This window comes from Glycine max, chromosome 2 (assembly GCF_000004515.6).
Source record: "Glycine max cultivar Williams 82 chromosome 2, Glycine_max_v4.0, whole genome shotgun sequence".
In the NCBI taxonomy this organism is placed as follows: domain Eukaryota; kingdom Viridiplantae; phylum Streptophyta; class Magnoliopsida; order Fabales; family Fabaceae; genus Glycine; species Glycine max.
The window spans coordinates 16,619,531-16,629,597 of NC_016089.4; the positions used below are offsets into that span (position 1 = coordinate 16,619,531).

At 36.3% G+C, this 10,067-nt stretch overlaps 1 non-coding gene across 1 annotated transcript; it reads left to right on the forward strand.

Annotated features, from left to right (window-relative positions):
- The first annotated feature begins 9,319 nt into the window (after positions 1-9,319).
- On the forward strand, positions 9,320-9,426 carry LOC113001024 (small nucleolar RNA R71). Its single transcript, XR_003266356.1, has one exon. It is a non-coding gene; the product is annotated as a small nucleolar RNA R71 (small nucleolar RNA).
- The last annotated feature ends 641 nt before the right edge of the window (positions 9,427-10,067 follow it).

Here is a 10,067-nt window from a genome sequence, read left to right on the forward strand (position 1 = left end):
CTGACTACATGAGAGCTGCCATAAGGATTTCTGCACTGTGTGAAGCTGGAGTTATTTATGTGATGACTCATGATTTGATTGGACTTTGAGAGGATGGGCCAACTCATCAGCCAATAGAGAATTTGGCAAGCTTCAAGGCAATGCCAAACACTTTGATGCTTCGTCCAGCTGATGGTAATGAAACTGCTGGATCATACAAAGTTGCTATGGTTAACAGGAAGAGACCCTCAATTGTTGCACTTTGTAGGCAAAAGTTCACCCAAATTCTAGGAACTCCTATTGAGGGAGTTGAAAAGGGTGGCTACACCATTTCAGACAACTCATCAGGTAACAAGCCTGATGTTATTTTCATTCGAATTGGTTTTGAGTTGGAAATTGTTGTTGCTGCTGCTAAGGATCTAAGGAAGGAAGGAAAAACAGTTATAGTTGTTTCTTTTGTTAGCTGGGAACTTTTTGATGAGCAGACAGATGAATACGACGAGAATGTTCTACCTGCTTCAGTAATAGCTAGAGTTAGCATTGAGGCAGGATCAACATTTGGTTGGCACAACATTGCTGGACGCAAAGGAAAGGCCATAGGCATTGATTGATTTGGAGCAAGTGCTCTAGCAGGAAAAATATACAAGGAGTTTGGTATCACCAAGGAAGTTGTTATTGTTGCCGCCAAAGAACTTTCGTAGATATATTTGTTGAGTTTCTTTTATCTCATCTAGAACTTGTGGTTTTCACTGGTGGCTTTGGGTTATTGTTACATGATTTGTTTTTTGAGATATCACTTTAGTGACAATAAGGAAGATTAGATTGTTCTTACATATGATTGTCAGAGGAACCACTTGCATTAAAGGATGAGTTGAATTAATGAAGTTGTATGAATTTGTAACAACTATTAGAGATGAAGGAAAGAAGGATGACAAAAAACTTGAATGGATTTCTTAATTGAACAATTAAGGTTTAGAAATGCCCAATGGGCACCGCTATGTGACAAAACTCCATATTACTTATAAAATATAGAACAATTAATCTATAAATAAACTAGTCACTATTTAAGGAAAGAATGAAACCTATAGCATATTTCAGAGATTGAAAATGGAGCTGTAGGAAATTGGGATATTAAAATACGCAAGCACAACATATTTCATTACCTTGGAGTTGACCAACCCATCTTCACCCTCAATTACTCTAAAGGTGATTTGATTCATTACAAAGTATGTGCATTTCTTGATCCTTGATTACATAACTTATCCATTAAGCCTAACTACAAATTTCATTGTCACTTACAAGTTCTAGTCAAATCATTGCTCAATATTATTCTTAGTTACAAGATAGTAATGCCTACTTCAAATTCAACTTAGGTTGCTATAAACAAGAAGGAAAAACAAATATCAACATCCACTTAATAAATGAAAAAACACTATGCACAAACCAAATTACTTAACATCCCAAAACTTGTGTAGGTGAGTACCTTGTGAAAAGGCCAGCTAGCTTGTGACAACTAATAACCCCGAATTGAAGAAATTTATGTATATATAATTCAAGAAATTTTGTGTCAACAGTGTATGTTGTGTGAATAAAGCTTCAAATAAGGTAATGAGGTTGACAATCCAGCTTCATATGGTTCTAGTCACATTATTGCTCAATATTATTCTTAGTTACAAGATAGCAATGCCTACTTGAAATTCAACTTATGTTGCTATAAACAGGAACGAAAAAGTAAAATGAACATCCACTTAATAAATGAAATAACACTATGCACAAACCAAATAACTTAACATGCCAAAACTTGTGTAGGTGAGTACCTTATGAAGAGGCCCAACTAGCTTGTGACAACTAATAAACCAGATCGAATTGAAGAAATTTCTGCATATATAATTCAAGAAAAAGATCAAAGTCTGTGAGGTTCTGAATTCCCTATTTCCACCTTGAGGGCAAGGTGGAATTTCAAAGGGGAACTATTGTCAGGATGTATAATGTAGAGGGCTGAATAAGGACAGTTGTTAGTTAGTTAGTCCATAAGTTATTTAGTGAGAATACTTAGTTAGTTAGTCAGTATTGGAGTTTGGTTAGATAAATAAGGAAATCAGATTGAGGAGGGTATTCAACAAATCAGATTAAGGAGTGGGAGGAAAGATCCTTATTCAATTATCCACTTTGTGTTCACTTTTCAATAGTAAAATTCTACTCTTTTTGATTCTTTCCACCTAGGTTCCATCTTATTTCCTGAGTTCCTATCAGGTAGTGATGTGTTATGCCTATACTTTACCCTGTTACTAATATTATAGCAAATCAAACATGCGGGGTAGTCATGATAATAACAAATACTCTCATTGTCCAAGACCCCAAGAAGTAAGCCTACATGAATTAACATTCATTTAAATTAGGTCTCCTTTGAGGTATGTTACAGACCTGGAGTATTAGTAACCCAACTTTTCCTATTCATACACTTACATATAAGAAAACAAAAATGCCTAAAATTGATTCTAAATTTAAATACAAAATATTGGCAGGCCTGCTAGACTAGGACGTCGAAGATTTCAGCAAATAAAAAATTATTCTCTATATCCTCTTGCTTCCTAATCGAATTGGCTTAGTTTACAATTCTCAATACCCTCCAAATCATGATGACTGCAGATAAACCCTTTCTTTTCCTTGCTCCTCTAATTATAAATATTGCTTTAAGTAGAGACATGGTCCTAATATCTTAGATAGACTATAACATCCTAAGCCTAGGAGTACCACCAAAGACAAACTTTAAGGCAATCCTTACTTCTCATATAGTTTTTATTTCATTTTTAGTGAATTCAATTTATAGTAACAACTAACAAGGTTTCAAGCTAAGCAATCCAAAACAAAATGGGATAAAATGGACTGATATAAATAAAAACAATTGATTTATGACTAGATTAATTGTTGTTACATTGAAATTGGGATCTTCTTGTAATCTTTAGTATCTAACTATACATCCCATGTGGTGCATCAAAGTCTCTGCAACTGGCAAAAACAAGCATCTTCTTCTAACACTTAGTAGCAGTCACTGAACAAATTTCTAGCCTTTCTTTTAAATACAACAAAAAACATTTAAAAAAAGGATATCTATATATGTATTTTCAAGTGTATTCAAACCACTCATCTCTCACGGTTAGGTTGGCATACAAAATAGAATCGATCAATATTTCATTCAAAACCAATATATAAAGATATAATAAGAGACAACGAAAGGAGAATAAAGATCGAATGCTATCCCTTCGAATTAAAATCTGAGAATTGTTACAACTCTCAAAAGTTGAAGAAAAAACTTACAGAATCAAAAGTGCCAAAGAGAGCAACCTACGAAATAATGAACTCATAAACCCGCGAACCCACCAACTCACGAACTCACGAACCCACCAACTTAGGAACTCGCAAACCCACCAACTCATGAACTCACGAACCCACCAACCAAGAACCAAAACAATGTCTAAAACCTACGAAACAACGAACTCACCAACCCGAAGTTAACATTTTATAGGGATAAGGTTAAAGCAACATGAAGGTTTGCCGACGTACGTAAATCGTGGTAGTCATGAATGGGAACTCGTCGAGCCTGTGCGAACCCAAACACGAACCTCAATGGCCGCTTGAGTGAGGAGGACATACAGGTCTTTCGAGCCTGAGCGATGAGGAAGAAAGGGAGAAGGAATGGCAGCTTGAGTGAGGAGGACAGATAGGTCTTTCGAGCCTAAGTGATGAGGAAGAAAGGGAGAAAGGTTTTGGTAACTGATCGCGTGGGGGGAAAATGGATTTTGAGGTTTTAAGTTATGAATAAGACAACATCGGTTTCTTAAACAAAATTGATGTTAAGATATTAACGTTAACATCGGTTTTTCAATAACCAATGTTAAGATATTAATGTTAACATCGGGTTTTGGAAAAATCGATGTTAATTAAGTCAACTTATTTACAGGTTACTCCCCATTGCAGTTACTTTTTGTGCATTTATGTCTCAAGGAAATTTCAATGGGGGTTTATCGAAAAGTGCACTAGATCGTCAAGTATTTAAAATTAAAATGGATGAATCCGAGTATCGAACACACGAAACTAATGTTAGCTTGAATTAAGTTCAGAATTAAAGCATTGTTGAGAGGACATGTAAAAGTGATAATTTCAAACAAAATTTAAACTAAACTTGTATGCTAAAAACTATAAAATGCAAGGTAAATAAAATGACAGCAGTAGGTAGATATGTTGGGTCTTTCTAACAAACAAGCTGATGCATGGAAATATATTTCTCTAATCAATTGTGCTTTTGTGTTCTATGTTGTATGATCAACCCCCCATTGCAGTTACATTTTGTGCATTTATGTCTCATGGAAATTTCAATGAGGAGTTTTCACTGAAAAGCACATCGGGTCGTCAAGTATTTAAAATTAAAACGGAAGAATCTGAGTATCGAACACAGGGACCTAATGTTAGCCTGAATTAAGTTCAGAATCGAAGCATTGTTGAGAGAACATGTATAAGTGATAATTTCAAATAGAATTTAAGCTAAACTTGTATGCTAAAAACTATAAAATGCAAAGTAAATAAAATGGCAGCAGTAGGTAGATATGTTGGGTCTTTCTAACAAACAAGCTGATGCATAGAAATATATTTCTCTAATCAATTGTGCTCTTGTGTTCTATGCTGTAGCCTAAATTACTAAACCCTCGATCCCTCGTTAGGCTGAATATCCAACCTTCGTCTGTAGATCCCTCATGTAAGACTGCACCTGATTTAGACAACCTTCTTAGGTTTAGGCTAACTTAAACTGAGTTTCGTCTGCAGATCTCTCAACTCAAGTAGCTTACTAAAGTTTAGCGTAAACTTCGTCCGCAAATCCCTCATGTAAGACTAGGCCTAAACTAAACAACATTATTGTAACAACATAATTAAAACCAAAACTTAACCCGCAGATCCCTCATGAGGCTAAGTTTCAATCCTGCTTCAATCAAGTTCTAAGGCAACAGTACATTTTCCAATGCTAAAGTCACCTAACTGTGCACACAAATGGGTGGTCAAACCAAAAGCATACAAACATTAAGCATTGAAGGAAGCATTAAACACAGAAAACATAATCAATTAGATATTAGGTATTTACATCAGTTGTTCATTAGAAATCCCCAACTAGGGTGTTTAGCCATCCATTACAAAGAAACCCTAACAATAAATGAGATTAAAAATAGAGAATGATAGTTCCTTACAAAAGAAGGGGGATTCCTTCTCCTCTTCTCAGCATCTCACACTCACTCTCTACTCAATAATCTCTCTGATCGAGGTCGGTCGTACCCGAATCAAATAAACATTAAAATGTAGTAACTAGGTATTGATCCTAGGTCATTTCCCAACGAGCAATGATAAACCAAATGTTCATAATATACTTGCAGTAACAGTAACAATTGGGGGGGGGGGGGGTTATTTGTTTTGTGAATTAAAGAACAAGTGAACTGGAATACGAAATTAATAGTATTAAAAACGTGTTGTTTCCTCTGATTCAGAAGTCATTCTCTTGTCCTAGGTTATGAAGAATTCGTCCATAACAGTTAACCACTTAATCCAACCCTATTTCAATTTACTAAGCGAAAATCAACTTAGGGTTGTCAATACGTGATTAGGCAACACATACACTAATTAACCCTTCGTTCATTAAGCATGAACGTAAGTTAAGCTCAGAGGTAATTAATCGAACACGAAGCGTGCATAGATTAACATTAACTAATGTGGGTTAATTGGTGAAGGGAAAACTACCAGAAGCTACATTATAAACAGAACCTCGAAGAGAGTTAAGCTTCATCCTCAGAAGGAGCAACATCAGAAATTTAGCCTTCCATAATTTCAACAAAAGCAGAAAACGTAAATGAAACTAGAAGTAGAACGTAACTGAAGCTAAAGGCATAAAACATAAATGAACAGTAACATCAAGCTCAAAACGTAATACCCTAAACTCAATGCTCTGAAAATAATAGCCTATTTTACACGAATCACAAGGCTGATATTTATAAGGGTCACTCAAAGTCACTGGGCCTTATTACATTATTCTGGCCCAAAACTAAATAAACACTGAATAACATAAAATAAAATTGCAATCTCCTAATTAGAAATTAACTAAGGTAAATGTTGCTTTATTTTCCCTCTTTAAGTCTGCAACCAAAATACGGATTAGGCTCAATGCTTCATTAATTCCTGAAATTAGATTAAAAACATCAAATTAGCTGAATGAGCCCAAATAATAAAACCGCCTACTTAGTTTGACAATTAAGATTATTCAGTAATTAAAATGGTGCAAAAAGGGTTAAGAAATAGGAGAAAATAATAGCACATCAAAATCCCCTATACTTAGCCTTTTGCACTCCTGGGAAAAATGAAACAAAGAACAAAATCCATGGATATGAAAAAGAGACAAACAAAAACATTTACATATTTCCCAATGAACATCAAGGAATGAAAGGAATGGGTAACATCTAACATCTAACATGAAGAGATCCAAAGAGTCAAGACATTCATGAAAATCATCCAAGAAACCCAATCATGGCAAAATAGGTAATCAGCTCAAGAATGAAAAATGATAAAGGCTCACAAGATATACACTCTATCTCTCAAGTGTCTAGGCTACTATTTACCCTCAAAGCACCCATGAAAACCAACACCACATAAACTTGGCAAGATTATAAAATTGACAATCAACCCATAAACGCAAGCACATGAGGATAAAAAGGTCTTTTAATGTTGTAATGGGGCCAAGGACAAGGTAGGGAAAAATATGGAATAAGTAGCTAAATCCCAAAGGAATAGAGGAGCAATGGGCAATAAGTGCATATTAAGAAAAAAAAAAGAAAACCTAAAGATAAAATTTAAACATAAAGAGTAGAACCAAGAGTCTCATCATTCTTTTTCTATTTAAGATCTTATTCACTCAACTTTATTGCTATTCTTTTTCTTTTTCTTTTTCTAACTGATTCAACTTGATTTTTTTTTTGCACTGTAGCATTTGAGAAATATCATATCATTCAGCATGTCCAACATTTAACCAATATACAATGTACATCAAGTATGGCCCAAAAATACATCATGAAGCATAGCCAACAAAACATGTTATCCAATGAAACAAAACCCCCCACACTTATTCCCAAAACAATTCCAAAATTCCTTAAGGGTAAGGTGATATCATGGTTTTTCACTTAAGGCTTGTAGTGAGCTTCAAAACAAGGAAAAGGGAACAAGGCTCAAAAGGGCTATCAAAGGAATTAATTTAAGGTAAGTCCATTTGGCTAGAGGCTTATAAGAACAAAATTGCCTAAATCTTTTCCAAATATGCTTGTGAATTAGGAAGCATCAACAAGAATCAAGCCAAGGCTATTGTGCAAGCAATCAATGGGGCAAAACACACCAAATGATTAAGATGATGGATGGCTCAAATTCTCACAAAGGTAAACTTATCACTTTCAAATTGAGCTTTCAAAACTATCATGACATGTAGAGGAAAAACAAGGATTTCAAATCACAAAATGTCAAGAGACTTTTATTTTCAAAACAATTACCCATTTCTTGAACATATCCTATAATTCAAAGAAAAACATGCAAACAGAATTGACCTAAAATATTAAACTAGAAACCCAAAAAAACTAACAAAATTAACAAATCCAAAAAAACTAGCAAAACCAAAACCAAGGAACACTCCCCCCCACACTTAAACAACACATTGTCCTCAATGTAGCACAATTAAAAGATTAAAAGCAATTAAACCATCGAATAGAATCAGACAAGTGTAATAAAAGCAAAGAAGGAGATAGGAAAAGAATAACTCCCTAAGTCATGGTGGAGGAAGAGTAGGGTGGAGTAAGGAAGTCTCTTCCACCACTACGTCCATTAAAGAATGGTTTGTGAGGAATGGCTTAAGTCGGTGTCCATTGACCTTGAAGCTCTTGTTTGTGGAGTCACTTTTGATCTCAACTGTACCATAAGGAAAAACATTAGGAACAACAAAAGGACCAATCCACTTAGACCTCAACTTACCACTCATGAGTCCAAGCCTAGAATTATACAATAACACTTTTTCCCAACCATGAAGTCCTTCTTAATTATCATGCTATCATGGAACTTATTGGTCTTTTCTTTGTAGAACTTGGAATTCTCGTAGGCTTCTAGGCGGATCTCATCTAACTCATTCAATTGCAACTTTCTTTCCACACCAGCTTGATCCATAGAGAAGTTGCAGGTCTTCACTGCCCAGTATGCTTTGTGCTTAATCTCCACTGGAAGATGACATGCCTTTCCAAAGACAACCCGATAAGGAGACATTCCTATGGGTGCTTTGTAGGCAGTCCGATGTGCCCAAAGAGCATCATCGAGCCTGGTACTCCAATCTTTCCTGCTTGGCTGCACAATCTTTTCTAAAATTCTCTTGATCTCCTTGTTAGAAATTTCTGCCTGTCCATTGGTTTGGGGGTGGTATGGTGTGGATACCCTATGTACAACCCCGTTCTTTTTAAGCAAGGCATGCATTGATTTGTTGCAAAAATGGGTTCCTTGATCACTAACGATTGCTTTAGGTACTCCAAACCTACAAAACATATTAGATCTGACAAAATCTGCAACAACCTTAGCATCATTAGTTCTAGTGGGCTTGGCTTCCACCCATTTTGAAACATAATCAACTGCAAGGAGAATGTATACATAACCAAAAGAGACAGGAAAAAGGCCCATGAAATCTATGCCCCAGACATCAAACACCTCACAGAATAGCATGGGTTGCTGAGGCATTTGTTGTCACCATGTAAGTGCACTTCCTACTCTCTGACACTGCTCACAAGTGCTACAAATCTTCCACGCATCTTTAAAGATGGTGGGCCAATAAAAGCCATAATCAAGCACTTTGCGAGCTTTCCTTTGAACACCCAGATGACCTCCCGGTGCGGAAGAATGACAGAGCTGCAGGACTGAGTCAGTCTCATGATCTGGAATGCATCGTCTACTGCACAATTTCCACAAGTAGGGGTCATCCCAAATTAAATGCTTAGCATCACTTTTAATTTTATCTTTTTGAGCCTTAGATGCTAAGGGAGGAAAAATATAAGCAACTAAATAATTGACAATGTTAGCAAACTAGGGAGTAGAAAAAGAATCAGAAATACTATACAATATATACAAGTGATCATCCGAGAAATCATCCCGAATGGGTGAGTCCTCATCAGACACACGTTCGATCCGACACACGTTCGAATGGGCTCCACCACTGGTAGCATCTATCATACTTCTCTCCATGTTACTGAGTCCTTCATAAAAATATTGGAGAAGAAGCTGCTCAGAAATCTAGTGGTGAGGGCAACTGGCGCATAATTTTTTAAATCTCTCCCAGTATTCATATAGGCTCTCTCCACTGAGTTGCCTAATGCCTGAAATATCTTTTTTGATGGTCGTGGTCCTGGAAGCAGGGAAATTTTTTTCTAAGAATACTCTCTTGAGGTCATCCCAGCTCGTGATGGACCTTGGAGCAAGGTAATATAGCCAGTCCTTTGCCACTCCCTCTAAAGAATGAGGAAAGGTCTTCAGAAATATGTGATCCTCCTGGACATCTGAGGTTAGATGTTTGTGCGGGTCTTCACCTGCAAAGCCATGAAACTTTAGAAGCAAATGGATCAGTCCAGTTTTAAGAACATATGGGACATCCTCATCAGGGTATTGGATGCACAAGCTTTCGTAGGTGAAATCAGGTGTAGCCATTTCCCTTAGAGTCCTCTCATGGGGTGGAGGTTGTGCCATGTTCTCAGAATGTTCAAAAATATAATGCTCAAAATCAGGATGTTCAAAATTGCCAACCACAAAATGCTCAGACTGACCAATAACAAAATGCTCAGGATGCTCAAAAGGTACAAAATGTTCAGGGAAAGTAGGATGCACACTATGCCTAACTAACCTATCAAATGCCCTATCTATCTCAGGATCAAAGGGTTGTAAGTCAGATGGATTGCCTCTAGTCATACACTACATTCAGTATACACAACTGGTTGCCTTCTTATGCAAGTAACAGTGTAGGTTTGAACTACAACTACCATCAA